The 14,110-nt window shown below is 36.8% G+C and overlaps 1 protein-coding gene across 2 annotated transcripts in view; it reads right to left on the bottom strand.

Moving 5' to 3' along the window:
• LOC105492611 (Rho GTPase activating protein 15) overlaps positions 1–14,110 on the bottom strand; it is a 628,732-nt gene that overhangs the window by 538,459 nt on the left and 76,163 nt on the right. The window lies entirely within an intron of this gene.

The following is a 14,110-nucleotide window of genomic DNA, read 5'->3' as shown; positions in this document are numbered from 1 at the left end:
TAAAACTGTGACAAACTACTATGCATTGTTGGTTTGAATAAACCTATGCTTTTCAAGAGTCATTGCAGTGATGGAAGTTTTCAGTCATAGAACTTTATTAATAATGCATGTATAGCTTATGGGAACTGCCTGCAAACTCATAGTCATTACAAGCTGTTACATATCTAAAAGACAGATTACGAAGAGGAATGTGAATGATTTGTTAGATAGTGATACACCTTTATTGACTTTGCTTTCTGGGCATTGAAGTCACTTGCTTAAAAAATTGATTACAAATGGTAAAAGAAAGACAAATTGAAAGCCTTCGTTTATTTTACCAAGTATTCTTAGAAAAGTTCTTCTTCTCAAGCCTCCCCGTGTACCTTCTGAAGCCAGGATAAAGGAAGACCTCAGTGGGACCAGGTGACTGAGCTAGTTGAATTATGAAGGGCATTTAAAATAGCAACATTTCATATATTCTGGTCAATTGCCAAGAGACCCTGTAGTAGCAGTATCTCATTGTCTTCTTCCATGATGTAGGATTGTTTCCTTTTACTATTTGCATATACTGTATTGGCTTTCATTTCTAATAGAGCTGCAAGTTTCTTAAAGGAAATTCAACAAGTCATTGTAACTCTGCAGAAGTGTTTGTGGAGTTTTTGGCAAAATAAATTTGCACAATGCAAATTGTGATGTGTTGACTCCCTCCAAAGTCTATACTAGGTATTTTAATTTCTTAGCATCCTATTTCTACCCTCCTCTGTCTGCCTCACATGCCCCATCCCAAGTCATTAGCCTTCATCTTTCACTCTTAGTGAATTGCTCACACCCTTCACCCTGACCTGCCTAGTGTCAGAGGACCACGCTCCCTCAGTGCTACCCCGTGTTATCTCCCCAGCTGAAATAGTCCACCATGACCATGTCTTCATCTCACAAAAGTCTTAAGTATATTTAATCTACTTCAAAATTCAATTAGTAAAACCCGGTGCGGTGGCAAGTGCCTATAATCACAGCTACGTGGGAGGTTGGGGTGGGAGAATCCGTTGGTCCTAAGAGTTTGACACCAGCCTGGGCAGCAGAGCAAGAACCCCATCTCAAAAAATAAACAAGCAGAAAACCAAATTTTAATGTGTATTTTTTTTTATTAGAGGATCTTTCCATGATTTCTCTTACATCTCTTTTAGGTGCACCATCCTGAATCTCCATTTTCATTTTGCCATTATCACTGTGACAGCACATATGAGATCATGTTGTCAATGTCTGCTTATTTGTCTGTGCTTGCACGCAAATGATGTGCCGTGAGTCCATCAAAGGCAAAAAACTGTGTACCTTTTACCTGCATTCCTAGCTTCTGGAATATTTTGGTAGTACCAATAGTCAAAACAATAAAATTGTTTGAACTAATAAGTAAATGAATGAATATTTAAATGTTTATTTAAATATTTATAGTAAACTGGGCAAGCCAAAAAATTTATCTTCAATATTACAAGTGAAAGGAAGAGATATTTAGAGGTAAACGAGTTGTTCCAAATCACTAAAATCTCACTGGTTAAATGTCTACTCTGACATAGGTGAGAGTTTTTCTGCCTTGTTTTATTCCTAATACATAGCACAGGACTTAGTTTTAAAATGCATTTGATGAATACATTTTTGACTAAATAAATAATGATAGAGATAATAATGATGATTTATGCAAAAGATAGCAAAGTGTTGTTTACTTATCTCCATATCCAGAAAGTTTCTTTTACTTCACCATGCTTTCCACAAGTCTAAAGCATCTAAGGAAGCTTTCTTGGATAATTTTGAGAACCATGGTATTCACTGGTGCCTTTTTGTTTTTGTATTTGTATACATCTATTCATTTGCTTTTTCCACATTTTATTCTATGTATCTGTCCCTTTTTCTTGATGCCAGGGAATTTTATTTGTCTACCTCGTAAAACCCATATAATAAATTTAGTGTTTAATTCTGGGTATCATTGGTATCCACAAATGTTTGGAAGAAAGATGTTTTCAATAGCAATTAGCACCACAGAGGAGGTCCCTTTCTTTAGGAATGCGTACTGAGAAATTTTGTTGCGTAACCATAGAGAAATGTATTGTTTTATTTAAGCTTTCTTCTGATTAACAGTTACCCCCAAACCTGGATTTTATCTACCAAAAAACAACAAAATCTATCAACCCATCATAAAAATTGATGCATGCATTCTCAGCTAAAAATATAGCACCAATTGTTTTTTCCAAAAATTCACAAAAGACCCCTCGGTAGACATTTGCTACCCACAAAGATAAATTATTGATGAAAATTTCTCTAAAAGACATAGGAAATGTGAAAGGAAAAAGTTAATACTCTTATTAATACTCTTATAGGGAGAAATCAACATAAACAGGTTTAAGGTATACATAATAGAATTCTCTTTCCTTGAATACATAAGTAATATTTCCTCAGACACTGCAGGACTTTTCCCAGAATACTTGAGATTGATGCCAAGGGCTGGATTTCTCAAGTTAAGACTCAATAAATGTGACATGATTGTCATCAATGACTGAGTCAGTTCCATGGTCTTGGATCAATGCAATAGACTTTTCAGGATTGACCATACAGAGGTCCCAGGAAAAATGAGGAAGAACCGAATAGCAAGTTAGTTACTTCTCTTATATCATTTTCCAAAGTCCAGGCTGCCTTCCATGTCATTAGAAGAAACTAATAATGCTTCTGCTATGTTCTATTTCCTACTACACTTGCTACCACCATGCATATTTGTTAAATGCTTACATGCACATTTCTACATGTAGTATATCTATGTCCTACCACTGTGCACACATTCTCACTTCAGAGATCAGGTGTTTAGTTTCCTTCATCATTTATTTTATTTTTTTTTGAGATAGAGTTTCGCTCTTATTGCCTGGGATAGAGTGCAATGGCGTGATCTCAGCTCACGGCAACCTCCGCTTCCTGGGTTCAAACAATTCTCCTGCCTCAGCCTCCCGAGTAGCTGGGATTATAGGCATGTGCCACCATGCCCGGCTAATTTTGTATTTTCAGTAGAGACAGTGTTTCTCCATGTTGGTCAGGCTGGTCTCGAACTCCCGACCTCAGGTGATCCACCCGTCTCGGCCTCCCAAAGTGCTGGGATTACAGGCACGAGCCACCGCACCCGGCCCTTTCATTGTCTTTTTCGTACTTGATGTACACTTAATTCATTCTTTTCAACATATTTTTAATAACACTTCTTTCCTCTAAATGCCAGCTTTTCTGCTTACAACAGAGCTGCAAAGATTAACAGGACAATTTTAATCCTCTTGAGGCTTGAACTCCTGGGAGTTCATTCTCAAGATATTCCTGCTCCTTTTTTGGGGGGACTGGATACCATGCCCCGCTTAAGTCATCTCGCAGACTCAGGCCATCTTGTAGCCCGGATAGAAAATTCCAATTATGCTTTCTGCACTGAAAGCACTGCATTGTAAAAGGTCTCATGCTGGCAAGTGAAGCTTCCATGACGTACGATTAATTACTTTACTATTCCTTGTCATCATAGTTCGAATACGTCACCATGTTTCAGGCACCAGGAATCAATTATTCTGGGAGTCTCATAGTGTGTGGAAAGAAGTATTAGGGCAAGCAGAAGATTGCTATGCATTTTGCATGTGGGTTTATATATGATACCTTATTGATTACTCTAATAATGATTCCTACTCAATGTTAATCCCATAGTTTGAAGGAACAATGATCTATAAATTCCAGTTGAGCATGCTGGTCATCTAGAGCTCAGATGGTCTTGTCTCCAGTAATTTACAAAATTACTTACAGCTTTAGGTCTAAGTTTAGGATACTACACGCCAAATTCTAGGCCGAATTGAAGTTCTTCAAAGTAGTAGCAGTCCCTAAACTATGTATACTTAAGAAATGTCAACCAATCTTTAGATGTTAAATCTGGCTTCTTGAGCTATTTGTCCAATGTTCCTTAGAAGCCCTATTTAACACTAAATGGCTGGAAAGATCAGCAATTTGTTCAGATTGGATGCCAGCCAGTCTGCAAGCATTGAGGAAGTGCTCAGCAGAAACAGCCGTGCTGCGATACAGATGAGAAGAATGAATGGCAGTGGGATGCCCAGATAGCACCTGTTTATCAGCCTACGTTGGAGGTGACAGACAAGACAGCGGAGCAGAAGACAACCTTTGATTAATGGTAACAATAATGGCAGAAAGACTAGCCTGTAAACTGTACATACAGACACTGTAGTTTTGTTTTGTTTTTGTTTTTTTTTTTTCTTGTGAGAAGGCTTCATGTTGCTCTCAGATACAGTTGCAAATAATAGATTTTCATCTACACCATTACACCAAAGGGTTCTGTTAAAATAACCCTTTCTGTTTATAAATGGAAATAAACTTAATCTACAACTTTTACCAGATTTTGATGAGAAGGGTTTGACTTTTAACACCAGAACCACATGGCCTTTATGCCTCATAACATTTTCTCTGCTGATGTATTTAAGTTATTGTTCTCTTCCCCTTTGTTCTGAGAATGTGCTCATTGGTAACCATCTGAATCCTAATTCAGCTTCCTAGGTCCTTTGATATAGAAAGTGGGTGTCTTAAATAGTATCAGAATATTCCCTATTATGTACTGTGAGATAGACTTAAGGGATCATCATCTCAGTAAACACTAATAATGATGATAAATATGATTTTTTCTGGATCCACAATGCTGAGACAGGCCCCAGCTCTAAACTGAGATGATCCCTTTAAAGTAGCATCACCCTATGAAACCTTCTGTGTGACTGACTGACCTCTCTCTAAAAGAACTCTGCATCATCCCTCTATAACTACAACCCCGGGCCACTATAATTATCAAGCAGATTTAGCATTTAATTATTTTCCTATTTAATAATGAGGCAGCTGCTATACTTTCTCTGAACTTTTAATAGATCATAGTACTTTGCTGTTAATCTTGTCTGTTTCAATGATTTCTATTAAAGAGCACAGAATGAGGACACATTTGATTACATTATTTTACCCCCAAATGATGCTTCACTTTCCTTCTTAAATCCCTCCTACCCCTGCCATTTTTTACTTCTCCACTATCCATAGAAATACCTACCTTATCTGTCTTTCTTTTTTCTATTGCTTTTATTATTATTTTTTTACTTTGTTTTTAGGTTACACTCTTTCTCTTTGGAACTCTTTGCTTACATTTTCTTCTCAATATTCACTTGTTCTTATACTGGCTCTGCTATTCATGCTATATTTGATTTGCTCATTATCAGTGAACTCAGAGTGGGCATAATCCATTAAGAACAGAATCAAAAGCAGAAAAAATACCTTAAAACTCCAGCTTATCTGTACATCATATAAAGTACAAATAGTTTTTAAACATTTTAAAAAGTCTTAATTTTAGAACTGCCTTAAATACAGCTCAAGAATGAAATATTATGCCTTTAGAGATTCAGTATGATGTTTTGTCTGATGTAAATACATAATTTACTGTGTGTGCACATTTTTAAGAAGTGGTAAACCAAATACCTAAAGTTGGATGCCACGATCGCATGTGAAGAGGAGTAGAAGAAAAGCAAAGAAGAACGGTTCTGGTTCATACATGAGTGGTGTCCAGAAAGAAGTTACCAGGAATTCTCAAAGAGGTCCTTGATAAGCAGGCTTGATTTCAGCATGAAATTTGATTTCAGGGTTAGGCATGGTTTACTCATTTCAACTTATTTACATTCTTTAATACGTTTGTTGAGCAATGCTTTCATGGGTAACCTCCCTCTCTTTCTCTCACTTAGGATAAGACAACATGTCCAGCTTTGGGATTATGCTTAATGTCTTAAACCATTTTTCAAATGTTAGGTTTGGCAAAGCACATATTATGTTTTGCCAAGTGCTTTTCCCCATCATGTTAAACCTCTGTGTATTTCAAGGGAAATTTTATCTGCATGTCTCTGATTTATTCACCCCTAACTTATCAAAATGTCATTTTGAAAATGCTGTTATTTGATGTTTAAGAGCCCCAATAAGACTTTTATTCTGAACCTTTCATCTGGCAACCAGTGTGTTTCATTTGGGCACCACCAAGGAATCCAGGTTCTGTTTGGGAAATGGGCTGAGGAAGGCACCCCGTTTGTATCTCAAGAACTTTCTTCAGTCTTCTGGAGACTTTTATTATAGCTCACCTCTCCCTCCCTCATGCACCACCCAACTTCCACCCACCATCGCTCTCCCTTCTTCTCCCCTGAATTCTATTTCTCCATGTCTTTGATGTAAATATGTTCCTCGTTCTTTGCCTGTCATTGGACTTCAGTGAGAATGGCCTTCCTGGTTACTGTCTGGGCAACTTATTAGTGTAATTCAATTTCTGTGTTATAACCTAATTTCAGTCTAGGCAGTGGGGAAGAAAGGATTGCTCAATGTTAATAGCCTTTATTGTTGCTGTTGTGTGTGTTCTTTTTCTCTACTCTACAGTTAAATGGATTTCAAATGTGGGGCTGGATGGAAGAGGTATTGTCATTTGTTTCTGTGTTCAATGGTTTCTGAACTTCTTACCATCACTTCAAGGCCCTTTGCAATATGGGCACTGCCTCTCTCTCAAAACCCATGACTCTTTTCCCTTGTTCATGATATTCTGGCTGCTATGGAATTCTTGCAGTTTTTCAGGTGTAACAACTTTGTTCCAACCTGGTGACCCTTGCACTTGTTTCTTTCCACTTCAGCATTCTTCTTTGTTCCAGTTCTTTGCTTGGCAAGCTCCATCAATCTTGCAAAATCTTAAGTTAACTGGCCATTTCAAAGAATCCACATATGACTACTTAATCCAGTATAGGCTCTCACAGAAACTTGTTTTTCTTTCATCATAGCACATTTGGTAATTTGCACTTATAGAATTATGCCTTCCTTTATTTAACACTTCTGTTCATCCCTAGACTGAACGCTTCTCTAGAAAAGGCCATGGCCAGTTAGCATATTATCACATATTCCTAGCTTAGCACAGTGAAGGCCTCAACAAATACTTTAATATACTCAACAAATATTAATTGTTGAGAATTAATATACTCAACAAATACTTGAATTGAGAAAAGGAAAGGGATATGAAATAATGAAAACTTAGAGATAGTTTCTATTAGCATTATTAAATTATATAACTTATTATTGTTACATAACTCATTATTAACAGCTTGAAGATCTGGAAGGATATTTCAGAAAACCTAATTTTGTCTTACTCAAGTAGACTTTTGAAAGACTAGAGTTTTTGGAGTTTTTCAGCAGTTTAAGGAAAGCCCAGCTTGATCAATAGAATTATTCCCCCAAAGTCTGTGTCCTTTGTTTTAAAATGAGAAAACACTGTATTCTCACAATGTCTTTCATGCTCAAAGACCTCACAAGTATTAATTAATCCACAAAATGATATCTGGCTCCAAAAGGTAGAATCTGGGACTTAAGGTTTATCTGCAAAAGCCTGCTTTGCCCCCAAGCCATGGCAACTTCCTGAGCTCTGTCCTCAAAATCCTCCTAGCTCAGGAGGTAGCAGATGATTCTGTAAAACCTGCCACAGGCTTTTGACTCCTGCAGGGTTATCCATAGACATGTCTTACACTCTGTTGATAAAAATAAACAAGATAAAGATTTAACATGTTATAAACAGGGTTCTTTTCCTTGATCATTTCTTTAGGGGGAAAAGAAAAAGTACCCTGAAAATAATTAGGTCTCATGAACAGTTATAATAGAGAATATACAAGATCAGGAAACAAATGCATATTGACAGATTTGATGATTCATGTACAAAACTGTTGCAATATTATAGCGCTTTCTAAGCAACCACACTGATTCTCAGGAAATGATTTCCGTCTCTTCTACTGAAATCCTATGGATTTACATACATGTGGCATAAATAACATCTTCCGTCAGTGAACTGGGTAGTTTCCACCCTGAAATTTTAGATTCAGATTAGGAATGTCTTTCGGCCAATATTCAAAAGAAAGAAATGCTTTGTTCTGTTTAACTATGCTGCTCGCAATCTACTTTCTTAAAAGGAACATTAAGAAAGGGAGCACGACTCCCAAAGGGTGTTCGCCTCTATAAGAGCATCCAAAATGGCAGATTTCATTTTACAAAGTGAATAATTGTTCTACAACATGGTGGACCTAATAGGATACTTTGATAAATTTGGCCCAAAGCCAAGGTCTGTCATGTTTCCTGGAGAATGTTTAGTAGAGTTATCTGAATATGAGATATAAAGGAAATGAGATTTATATATCCCAACATTTTAGAAATAAATATGCCTGAAGATCCATACAGTGGAGATGATGGATAATAACACCAAAGGAAAGAATGTCATTAATTCTCAGAAATATTTTCCTGTATATTATTTCATATATAATAGCTCATCCTGGTAGGTACGGCCAAGGAAACTACTGCCAGGACTCCTGGATGACTCTGGAAGCCACCCTAAGGCATGGTGGAAGTGAGGAAAGTTGGAGAGATGAAAGTAGGGAACATACCAGAGTGTGGAAAGAGTATGTGAGTCCTGGTAAAAAGAACACAGTATCAGATTAATCAGATGTAAATAAAACTTCATAGGTTCTGAGAAATAAAAAGTGTCAGTGTGAACGATAATGAATTGCCTGTAATTAATCAGATTTTCTCTCTGGGGAAATGGGTGATTACTGGGGCGTTGCTCATCAATATAGATAATTCATAAAAAGAATTTGGGATGAAGATAAAGTTTCTGCCTTTAAAATAACACTAAGTAAGAAATTCAATTCAAGTAGAGATTGATGGATAAAAGTTGAATGTTATCCATGTTCACAAGACACAGCAAGATAAGCGCTCAAAGAGATGATCCAGGAAAATGCAAGTCAAGACTAGAAAGTAAGCTGATTGGTAGTTCCAAAACGTTTTAGAACTAGTGGCACTGTGTGTGTGTGAGAGTGTGTGTGTGTGTGTGTGTGTGTGTGTGTGTGTGTGTGTGTGAATGAGAGAGGGAAAGAAGGAAGGAAAAAGAGAGAACAAAAAAATATACAAGTATGCAGCAAAAAAGAGTGAGATAAGTTGCAAGGTAAAAAAATTTAAAAATTATTGTTTTTGCTTCTGTTTAGCAAGACTTCCCGATGTTACTTTTCCAAGGTCATTGGGGCTAAAATAGAGTATTGGGCAAATAGATCTATTATCTATTACTGTATTGTCTATAATTAGTAATATTCAAATTGAGTTTCATTTATTTAGAACTGAGGCTGCAGAGAAACCCTGCTATATGCAAGTAAATCAACAAATAGCCTTAAGTGTAGGCAGGTAAATTAAGAAAACTATTTCTGAATATTCTAATGGTTCTTCTGATATTAGTTTATGCTTGATACAGTGGCATAGAAAATTCACAATTAAAAAATTATATAATAATTTTTGATTAATTTTTTAAATAACCATAATTTGGATTTTATATATATTATATATTATAATTTTTATGTAAAAATCTTTGCGGCAAATTTTGGCACTGTTGAAATATAAGTACATATATATTTTATGTATAAACATACAGACACACACACAAACACAGACATTTACTGAGCTCCATTTTCAGCCTAACTTTTGCCATGTTTCATGAACTACTTCAGAGCAAACTTTTTATGTGTTATTTTTACAGAATAATCCAGCTCTTTATAATTATTTTTGTACTTTATTTTCTGTGTAATCCAAATTTATTTAAAATAAAACCAAACAAATAAATCATTTATTTTCCTATTTATTGGAGAATTACAGTGTGCCAGCCTTTATATGAAGTCTTAATAGTAAAACAATAAATAAGACATAGTCCTCCCTTCAAATAGCTTATAGCTCAGTAAGAGCAATAAAGGAAATAGGCAATTTTAGTGTGATGGGGCTGGAATAGAGTCAAGACCCAGCTGCTATTGAGAGACAGATCAAAGAAGGGCTACTAATTAAAATTTAAGGAATTAGAGAAATCCTTCCTAGAGAAAATGCTAAGTTGAGATCCACATAATTAATTTTGAAAACAATATATTAGTATATCTAATTATATTAAAAAATGGCTTTCACTACAAATGTTAGGCATATATTTACTAATATCTGCAACTAGCAACATTGTTTTAATAAACTTTTAATTTCTTATTACATCAATTCACAAACATGTCTTTCCTGAACAAGTACTAGTATCAAAAGCAATCTAAGTAGAAGTACGATATAATAAAGAAAGTATAAGTCATAGCCTCTAACTTCAAGACATTTACAATTCAGCCATGGAACAAGTCTATTACCTATGAAATAGGAGTGAACAATACAAAGCAACGCATGAACATGTGCTGGGATGAAACGACTATAATTGCTACAGGAAATCCAAGCTCCTTCAGGGTAAGAGCCATGTCTTAATCATGTTACTACTCCTGGCTTGAGGGTATGTGTTTGAGAGAGGATAATAAATAACGTAAATTGGGGACCATGATGCTATAGAAAATTTGAAAATGAAATAATGAAAGTGCTATTGAAAGAAGGTTGCTCTGGAATTGCTGCCTAGGATCAGTGGCGGGGATGGGAGGGTACCATAAGGTCAGAAGCATTTCAAGGCTTGGGTGAGGGTTTGGGGGTGCACAAGGAGAAGCATGTGGGCACTACAACCATTGAGGAGAAATTTCATTAGAAAATGATGACTTATCCAATGGGCCAGGGAGAAAATAAAGAACATAAAGAAAATGTGTTCTAATCCTAGATAAATGTTTGCTACTAATAGAGATGGGCTCAGTGGAAAGAGGGAATCAGTTTGGGAAGGCACTGATGAAGGGTTTAACTTGGGGGACTTCATTTCTATAATGACACAGATGACATCCTAGAACAAATGACTAATTTACACTCAGAGACATAGGATAAGATAAAGGAGAGAAAGTATACAAGCGTAGACCTGTGTAATACAAGCTTGGAAGTAAAAACAAAGACCATTACATTTTAATTATGCTTTCCTTCAACACATATTTACTGAGTCCTTAACATGTTCTAGCAATGCTTGTAGTCATGGGAATGGAGTAATGAACACAGCAGACAGTGTCCTTGCCCTCATAGAACTAAAATTCTAATGGGGTGACAAACTAACAAAAATAAATGCTGTAGTATGCCATCTGGTGGTAAGGTCTATAGAGTAAATTAAGGTAAGAGAGTAGTGTGGATGGAAATGGTGTGGTTTCTTGTTTGTTCATTTGTAGGTTCCTTTCTGTTTTTTGTTTATCTCTCTCTGCACAATCTTGCCTTACTGCAACGTCCACCCCCAGGGTTCAAGCGATTCTGTGCCTCAGCCTAACAAGTAGCTGGGACTACAGGTGAGTGCCACCACACCTGGCTAATTTTGTACATTTTTAGTAAAGATGGGGTTTTACCATGTTGGCCAGACTGGTCTTGAACTCCTGACCTAAAGTGAGCCCCTGCCTCGGCCTCCCAAAGTGCTGAGATTACAGGCATGAGCCACCACACCTGGCCCCTATGGGTTTTGTTTGTTTGTTTTTGTTTCATTATTTTTTTTTTAAGGGAGATTAGGGAAGACCTATCTAAAAAGGTGATATTAGAGCAGAGATGTGAAGCAAAGGAACATATGAGATATCCAAATTTCTGGGCACCAAATAAATTATTTTGTAAGAGATAGAGGCAAAAGCAGGTGTAATGGCCCTGCAGAGGTATCAGCTTCATTGGAGCAGGAGAGAGGAGAAGAAAGGGAGAGGTGAGACTGGGGAGGTCAATGAATCTTCTAGGGCCTAGTGAACCATTGGATGTTTCTCAGCTTTTACCTGGGGTAGACTAAAAGCCAGGGAGGATTTTGAGTCAAGGAGTGACGTGAGATGGACCGAATGTTTATTTCCCCTTAAAATTCACATGTTGAAATCCTAAACTCCAGTGTAATGCTATTAGGAGGTAATTAGGTCATAAAGGTGGAACTTTCATGAATAGGATTAATGGCTTTTTAAAAGGAACCCTGGCTCTCTTGCCCTCTTTCTGCCATGTGAGGATACAAGGAGAAGTCAGCTGTTTGCAACCCAGAAGAGGGTCCTCGCCAGATCCTGACCAGAATGGAATGCTGATCTTGGACTTCCAGCCTCTAGATCTATGAAAAATAAATTTCTGTTGTTTAAAAGTCACCTTGTCTGTGGTATCTGTTGTAGTAACAAACTGACTAATCTAAGTAACATAATCTAATTTACATTTTAACAGGATCACTCCCGCTGTTGTGTTGAAAATAAACAGTAGACAGTGGAAGTTGGTAAACAGGGAGACTATTTCAATAAACTGGGTGACAGATGATAGTAATGGTGGTTAGAAATGAACTGATTCTGGATATATTTTGAAGATAGAGCAAACTGGTTTCTTTGATGTTCATTTATGTTACGACAGAAACAAGGGAAGATGACTGTTAATGTTTTGACTGAAGCACCTGGAGGAACAAAGTTAGCATCTTGTGAAATGGAGGAGACTTCTGAAATGGAGAACTGGTTTGGGCAAAAATTGGGATCAGTTTCAGATATGCTACGTTTAGGATGTATATTAGAATTGTGTGTAAAAATGCCAGAATTTATAGTACTGAAGTTCAAAGCTGTAGTCCATACTGGAAATAGAAATTTCAAAGTGGCTAGTGTTACGTCGTCTGTAAAGCTACAACACTAAATGAGATGCCCTAGGGAATGATTATAGAGAGAAAAAATAAAAACTGAGCTCCAAAATGAAGAGGGACCTGTAAAGGCCCCTTTACAGAGGGACCTGTAAAGCTAATTGGAGAGTCATGAGAAAGTGGTTTTACTGGTAGCCATGTTAGGAAAATGTTTCTTTTTAATAAATAATTTAGATTCAGGGGATATATGTGCTTATTTGTTACATGGATATACTGCATACTGGTGGGAGTTGGGCTTCTAGTGTACCCATTAACCCAAATAGTGAGCATGGTACCCAATAGGCAATTGATTGAAGAAGAGAGCTATCGATTGGGTTAAATGCTCAGATAGACCTACTGAAGAGAGAATTGAGAAGTTACTGATGGATTTAACGACACGGAGGTAATCGGTGACCTGGATAAGAGGTGAATGATTGAGATAAAAGCCTAAATAGAGTTAGTTCAAGAGACAAAGGAAGGGCAGAAATTAGAAACAGCAAATGTAGATAATTATTTTGAGAAATTCTTATCCTAAAGTAAAGCAGAGTGAGCAGAAATAGTTGGAGTGAGGATGTGGGATCTGGAACATGAAAAGTAATAGAAAACAGGAACACTGAAGCAAAAAAAGAAATTATTTTTGGTGCTGAGGATGGGACATCCCAAAGACAACAGGGATGGAATAGCTAGAGATAGACAGGAATACAGTCATCATGGTGCAATATCCTGTAAGCCAATAAGACTGGAAGCATATTGACCAATATGAAATATAGCAGGAAAGACAAGTCGAATGAGTATGGAGGAAAAGCACATTGTATTTATTGAAAAAGAGGTCATTAAAAGAAAGGTATCAGAAAGGTTGGTCTTATGTGTTTTAAAGATATCTATAATACTATATTTATTTATGTTATTTATAATATTTCAGGTACTCTTTTACCCGCTAGAATACAACAATACACAAAAAAATGGGAAAAAGTGCCATTCTTATGGATGTTGAGTCTATTAATTGTTTTTGAAGACAACAACAACAATAACAAAAAGCTATCAACATTTACAATAAGCCCCCTGTAGTCTCTGGTTCCTATTATTCACATCCTTTTGTAATCCTCTCCCCTTGTGTGAACTAGACTTAATGACTTACTTTTAACCAAAAGAATGTGGCAAAGGTGATGGCATATTGCTTTTACAATTAGGTTACAAGAGAATTTGACTTCCATCTTGCTAGCAAACTCTCCCTCTTGCCTTCTCATCTTGGATGCTTTGAAAACACAAGCTGTTATTTTGGAGAAATCTACGTGGCAAAGAAATAAGAGCAGCCTTTGGCCAACATTCCTGGAAGAACTGAACCCAGCTAACAACCACATAAGTGAGCTTGAAAGCAGACCTTCCCCACACAAGCCTTCAGATGAGATCCCGATTCTGGCTGACACTTTTGTTGCAACGTTTTGAGAGACTCCAAGCTAGATCCCTTTACTAAGTGATGCCCCAATTCCTGACGCACAGAAA

Source organism: Macaca nemestrina, chromosome 11 (genome assembly GCF_043159975.1).
Source record: "Macaca nemestrina isolate mMacNem1 chromosome 11, mMacNem.hap1, whole genome shotgun sequence".
NCBI lineage: Eukaryota > Metazoa > Chordata > Mammalia > Primates > Cercopithecidae > Macaca > Macaca nemestrina.
This window is presented reverse-complemented; position numbering and strand designations above follow the sequence as displayed.